This window comes from Pongo pygmaeus, chromosome 3, assembly GCF_028885625.2.
Source record: "Pongo pygmaeus isolate AG05252 chromosome 3, NHGRI_mPonPyg2-v2.0_pri, whole genome shotgun sequence".
In the NCBI taxonomy this organism is placed as follows: domain Eukaryota; kingdom Metazoa; phylum Chordata; class Mammalia; order Primates; family Hominidae; genus Pongo; species Pongo pygmaeus.
The window spans coordinates 94,470,570-94,477,797 of record NC_072376.2 but is presented as its reverse complement, the minus strand read 5'-3'; the positions used below and the strand labels follow the sequence as shown (position 1 = coordinate 94,477,797).

The window sequence follows — 7,228 nt, the reverse complement described above, 5'->3', positions numbered from 1 at the left end:
TATCTTTGTGGCATTCTCTGTATTTCCTGAATTAGAATGTTGGCCTGCCTTCCTAGATTGGGGAAACTCTCTGGGGTAATATCCTGCGAGTGTTTTCCAACTTGTTTCCATTCTCCCCGTCACTTTCAAGTACACCAATCAGACGTAGATTTGGTCTTTTCACATAGTCCCATATTTCTTGGAGGTTTTGTTTGTTTCTTTTTATTCTTTTTTCTCTAAACTTCTCTTCTCGCTTCATTTCATTCATTTGATCTTCCAACACTGATACCCTTTCTTCCAGTTGATCGAATTGTCTACTGAGGCTTGTGCATTCATCACGTAGTTCCTGTGCCATGGTTTTCAGCTCCATCAGGTCCTTTAAGGACTTCTCTGCATTGGTTATTCTAGTTAGCCATTTGTCTAATCTTTTTTCAAGGTTTTCAACTTCTTTGCCATGGGTTTGAACTTCCGCCTTCAGCTTGGAGAAGTTTGATCGTCTGAAGCCTTCTTCTCTCAACTCATCGAAGTCATTCTCCATCCAGCTTTGTTCCGTTGCTGATGAGGAGCTGCGTTCCTTTGGAGGAGGAGAGGCACTCTGATTTTTAGAATTTTCAGTTTTTCTGCTGTTTTATCCCCATCTTTATAGTTTTATCTACCTTTGGTCTTTGATGATGGTGACGTACAGATGGGGTTTTGGTGTGGATGTCCTTTCTGTTTGTTAGTTTTCCTTCTAACAGTCAGGACCCTCAGCTGCAGGTCTGTTGGAGTTTGCTGGAGGTCCACTCCAGACCCTGTTTGCCTGAGTATCAGCAGCGGAGGCTGCACAACATCGAATATTGGTGAACAGCAAATGTTGCTGCCTGATTGTTCTTGACTCAGAGGAGTACCCGGCCGTGTGAGGTGTCAGTCTGCCCCTACTGGGGGGTGCCTCCCAGTTAGGCTACTCGGGGGTCAGGGACCCACTTGAGGAGGCAGTCTGTCCATTCTCAGATCTCCAGCTGCATGCTGGGAGAACCACTACTGTCTTCCAAGCTGTCAGACAGGGACATTTAAGTCTGCAGAGGTTTCTGCTGCCTTTTGTTTGGCTATCCCCTGCCCCCAGAGGTGGAGTCTACAGAGGCAGGCAGGCCTCCTTGAGCTGCGGTGGGCTCCACCCAGTTTGAGCTTCCTGGCCGCTTTGTTTACCTATTCAAGCCTCAGCAATGGCGGGCGCCCCTCCCCCAGCCTCGCTGCCACCTTGCAGTTTGATCTCAGACTGCTGTGCTAGCAATGAGCGAGGCTCTGTGGGCGTAGGACCGTCCGAGCCAGGCGCGGTGTATAATCTCCTGGTGTGCTGTTTGCTAAGACTGTCAGAAATGCACAGTATTAGGGTGGGAGTGACCCGATTTTCCAGGTGCCATCTGTCACCCCTTTCCTTGGCTAGGAAAGGGAATTCCCTGACCCCTTGTGCTTCCCAGGTGAGGCGATGCCTCGCCCTGCTTCAGCTCACACTCAGTGTGCTGCACCCAGTGTTCTGCACCCCCTTTTCGACAATCCCCAGTGAGATGAACCTGGTACCTCAGTTGGAAATGCAGAAATCATTCGTCTTCTGCGTCGCTCACGCTGGGAGCTGTAGACTGGAGCTGTTCCTATTTGGCCATCTTGGCTAGAGTCTGAAAAGACCAAATTTTCTAACAACACTGAGCAATATTCCTAAATATTGAGGAAGGAATGGAGTAACAATACTTGTTTGCATGGGGTGGCATTTGAATGAGAGAGAGAAGGGCTTAAAGAAATTAATCCCTTCTTAAGGAAATTAAACTCTTCTATTTTTGTGTCAGGAATGAGGATATTTCTGTTGATTTAACTAATTATTCTCATTTCTTCCTCATGTTCCCTGATTTCATATGCAGATTTTAGAATATAGGGCTTTTTGACAGATTATTTAAATCCCAGTGAGGTGGAACAGCATTCAGATTGTTTATAATGACTATCATCAGTGGCAAATTAGTTTAGCCTGTCTCAGTTTATTCTGTTTGACAGCTTCATGTTTATTTCACACTACAGAGGCTGAAAAAGAAAACACATGTAAAGGAGAACTTATTTTTCATTTAATTAAATGAATAAGAAACACAATCAAGAATGTGTTTAGGACCCTGTCCTAGCCACAAAAAGAAGCTGACCCTGAAAGATGAAGCCAATTAAGAGTTTCCTAGTAGGTTTGCTTTACTATTTTGTTTTTGACATACTAGTTTCTTTTTTATTGAACTCTGTCAAATTTGTATTTTTCTAGGAAGGAAATTTAAGAAATAGACAACTCATGGTAATTGCATGATTGCTTGGCCTTTAGAATGTGTTATCTGTGACCCATATCTTCTAGCCATGAGTTTGACAAATGATGCACTTTTACCTGTTACTTATTACAATCAGAAGGTTAAGATTTTTTTTTTTTTTAACAGAGTCGTCCTTGCGCAGGTGCCATGCTAGTCTTCTTTGTGTCATTCCAATTTTAGTATATGTGCTGCCAAAGCGAGCACAAGAATAGTTTTAACATTTCTGCAAATTTGCTTCTTGTTGATCTGCTTGGATACTATCCTTTCTTTAGGGTCAACAGATGTTTTGTTCTAGGCCTGTCTGTTTCACCAGCTTCTAGTCAGTGTCTCTAATTAGTGCAAAGTAGTATTGGTAGCATAAATTGAACACAATAAGAAAGAGGGATCTATTTATGGGAAACATAATATAATTTGCTTCCAATAATCTGGTTTCACAAAAAGAACATGGGTATCTAACTGGGACTGGAAATTTATCAACATGGGAAAGCAACCATTCACCATGCTGAACTGTACAAGGGGTAGTGTACGGAAGAGATTAGGAGAAGGGCTGCCTGTACCAGAAACTGCCTGGGTTTGTATGCTGATGCCACTATATTCTAGTTGTGTGATCTTGATCAAGTTTCTTAATCTCCCTGTGCCTCAATTTACTTATCTGTGAAATAAAGTTGTAAAGATTAAATTAGTTAACATTGTGTACATTGTTTGGCACATGTAATTACTAGGTAAATATTTGTGATTATTATCAGCTTCTATCTGGAACCTTGAACGAAGTCCAAAGGTGGTGAACACATTGGGTCTCAGGGAGACTTCTGGGGTCTCAGTCTATTCCGAAAGAATTACATGTTAGTGTCACAGGTTGAGTTCCCTTGGAAGCAGCCTCTGAGATTACCATGCAGGAACTATTCTGAGATTAGCATTAGGGACTGTTCTTGAGAATATTACTCAAGAAAGGGAAGAAGCAGATCGATTGAAGGGAGTTGTTGGGCTGTGATGTCATTTTAACAAAGGCCTCAGGTAGCCACATGGGAGTCTGAAGCTGGTATGGCCCTTTAGAGTTGTTCTGACTTGGGGCTAGAGGTGGAGGCCTTTATATTCCTGCATCAACCAGTCAGTGGCTGTGGGCTTCCCCAGGAAGCCAGTGTGACCTTGGGAGCAGAAGGCTGTCTATATCCAAGGTGGTCCCGGAAGAAGGCTGGCAGCTGAGGACAGAATGTCAGCAGCACTCCCACCAGTTGGGGGAATAAACTCCTCAATCCTGAAGGCTTACTGAGGTGGTACATCACCGTATTCACTGTAGCCAGAGTTACATTGTGACCTTTGAGGTCACTGAATTCCACCTCACCTCCCACTCCTGTCTCATTTGCTCATCTGGTATTTAAGCCACCTCTACGTGCCTACACTACTGCACTTTGTCCCCATTGGTTCATTCTTCCACAGCAACTCCCTCTGTGGACCTTTAACCTTCTTGTCACTGTCATCCACTATTTTTCTCTGACCTGGTCAGATCTTCACGTTCATCCCTGATCCCTGACACACAGTCTTCCTCTTCTGTTTAGATCTGCTCCCATTCGAGGCAGCTTCTCCATGTAAATGACCCAGTTAACAACACATTGGTTTCACAGTTCTTCATCACCCAGAGTAGGTCAACTTCTTTCCATCATCATTACCCACTCCAGATCAAGTCAACTCTATTTCTCACCAGGACAGCTGCATTTGCCTTTCCAGACCCACATGTGCCCCAGCTCAAACTGTTCTGCAGCATTGGGAATGTTCTCAAGACATTGATGATGTCTTTCCTGCCCTGCTTAAAACTCATAAGTGACTTTCTGTTGCATATAGAATAAACCCTTAACCCATGGGCTGCAAGGGTCTCTGTGTCTACATCTCTGGTTGCATCTTGCATCACTATCCACAGTGTACTCTGCATTCTGGCTGTACTGACTTTCTAAGTTATTTGAAAACTCCATGATCCTCTTGCTGTCTTTGCATGTGCATTGCTCTCCATCTCTAATAAGCCCCCACTTCATCACCTAGTCAATATATGCTTCATACTTCAGGAGCCACTGAATCATCTCTCCCTTAAGGAAGACTTCCCTGACTCTCGAGACTGTATGGGGCCTCCTATTACAGGGTCTGTAAATACATTTCCTTCTTCCCAGAACTTAGAACAAACTGTAATAATATATTTGCAAGGTTTTGATTAATATTTGTCTTCTCCTCTAGCATATCTGGAACTGCTTGCCCTCAGATCTATTTCTTGTACTTTCCCTGTTTTGAACCCTGTTGCAGGCTATGGCTCCCAGCCTCCTGAGTCTGTGAGCTTCAGTCTGGGTTTGCTTAGTGTCAGGCAATGCCAGGAAATTGGGGACTGGGGAGAAGAAGGAAGAGCTCTGACTCTCTCACTCTTTACTTTCACTGCAGCTAAAAAAGAGTTATATAGAAAATAGAGAAGCAGAATTTATAGATCTGTGTTTTATAGCAGTCTTTCATTGGAAGATTATTATAATGTATATTTAATGTGTATAATAATGTGTATTTCTTTCTCTTTCTTTTCTTCCTTTCTCCCACTATTCCCACCTCTATTTCCCTTCCCTTCCCTTCCCTCCCCTCCCCTCCCCTTCTCTTCCCTCCCTCCCTCCCTTCCTTCCTTCCTTCCTCTGTCTCTAGTTTTCTCTGTTGTCTTTGGAGTTGAGCCCAGTTTCTGCCCTCCACTGCAAAACCCCATTGCAGTGGTCCCTATATCTATCATGATGGTCCTGAAGGAAGTCTGCCTTACTGTTCTTTACCAACTGTCATGAACAATTTTTTCTTTCAGAGATGACAAGGTAAATTAATTAGAAAATTAAATTAATTAATTAAGGAAAAACCCCAGAAGGAATACAATGCTGGGGCTGGGGTGGCTGGAGTTTAGTTTTGGCTTTTTGCATTTTATGTAATGTCAGTTGTAAGCTGTGATCTGATCTAAGCCAGTTTGTTTTTGCATAAGTGTGAGCCAACTGTATATACAAGGAAAAAGATACAGTTGGCTGTATCTTTTTCTTTGAGCAACACCAGTTATGCAAAAACAAATAGGCTTAGGTCATAAAATTAGTGATATTTTACCAGTACTTTTTGGGGGTTGATAATAGTAACCACCAAAAATTTTAAGGTAGACATATCTTTATGCCAGTATCAGGTTACATTGACAGCAAGTCCAACTCTTAAGATCAATTTCTCTACACACACAGGTTTTATATATAAGAACTTATTAGCAAGCAGTCACAAAAATCATTAATATCAACTGTTTTGTAAAGTCGATGGAACCTAATACTGTCCTACTAGCTGTCACCACGACATCTATTATGTCCTTATAAAAACTAAAAATTTAAAAGTTAGTTGCAGAAAAAATAGTTCTTAGTAGAAATTTAAAACAAATGATATGGAGGGGTAAGCCTCATTTACTGATATTTATTTAAACATTCCACTGTACAAAAAGAATTTAAACTGACTTATAGGGAAGAATAAAGATACATATGAAATAGTTCACAAAATAAGGATGAAGAGGAAAATTATAAAAGAAAAAGGGTGGAAATAAATATGCCAACCATAAAACTCCTAAAAGATTCCCAATTCAGATTTTTTCCCCTGAGCACCAGATTCACATATCCTGTTGCCTATTGGATTTGAATTATGATATTTGTATTTTAAGACAGGGTTGAATGTATGTTTGCATTAGTAAATTTAGGTTGCACCGTAAGTATTATCAGTTACCCTAATCAGAAATCCACATCTGAAGTCGGGTCAGCTAGTGCTCTAATCAAGAAGCCCAGCTCCAGCACTATACGGATATACTATTAGACGTACTTCTGTATCTTTTACTTTGATCAACACAAGAGCTTTAATTAGCATAATGAATGTTAAAAACAGAGTTTCACTGATAAAATTAATAGCCCAGAGGATGTTAGAAGAGATCTCAACCATCATTCTCGGCAAACTGTCGCAAGGACAAAAAACCAAACACCGCATGTTCTCACTCATAGGTGGGAATTGAACAATGAGAACACATGGACACAGGAAGGGGAACATTACACACAGGGGCCTGTTGTGGGGTGCGGGGAGTGGGGAGGGATAGCATTAGGAGATATACCTAATGTTAAATGACGAGTTAATGGGTGCAGCACATCAACATGGCACATGTATACATATGTAACTAACCTGCACGTTGTGCACATGTACCCTAAAACTTAAAGTATAATAATAAAAAAAAAGAAATGAGATCTCAATGGAGAAATTAGTGATATTTCACTGGTATTTACTGAATAAAATATGTACTTTGGAGACACTCCTTTCCCTCACAAGACAGACTGTAAGAAGATAGCAAAGTCCATAGTCTCAATCTTTATGGATAGTACTTGAGATTTAATGTCTGCATAGTCTTCTGTCCAGTCATTGGGATTGAGGACTCCAGATACCTAATGCATTTGCCACAGGTGAACTTTTTTTTTTTTTTTTCTTGAGACGGAGTCTTGCACTGTTGCCAGGCTGGAGTGCAGTGTGTGATCTTGGCTCACTGCAACCTCTACCTCCGGGGTTCTAGCAATTCTCCTGCCTCAACCTCTTGAGTAGCTGGAACTACAGGGGCACGCCACTACGCCCAGCTAATTTTTGTATTTTAGTAGAGATGGGATTTCATCATGTTGGCCAGGATGGTTTCCATCTCTTGACCTCATGATCCGCCCACGTTGGCCTCCCAAAGTCCTCAGATTACAGGCGTCAGCCACTGCGCCCGGCTAGGTGAACTTTTTATGACAGTGTCTGTCTAGAACCATGGCACCTACTGGTGTCTCCCCGCTTACTTGACCTCTCTGGGATGCACTTCTTTTTTAAATTTTAATTTTTATGGGTATAAGTAGATGTATATATTTATGGGGTACATGAGATATTTTGATACAGGCATA

The 7,228-nt window shown here is 41.8% G+C and overlaps 1 non-coding gene across 1 annotated transcript; it reads right to left on the bottom strand.

Annotated features, from left to right (window-relative positions):
- Positions 1-2,388: 2,388 nt before the first annotated feature.
- On the bottom strand, positions 2,389-2,495 carry LOC129035893 (U6 spliceosomal RNA). Its single transcript, XR_008502387.1, has one exon. It is a non-coding gene; the product is annotated as a U6 spliceosomal RNA (small nuclear RNA).
- Positions 2,496-7,228: the final 4,733 nt, after the last annotated feature.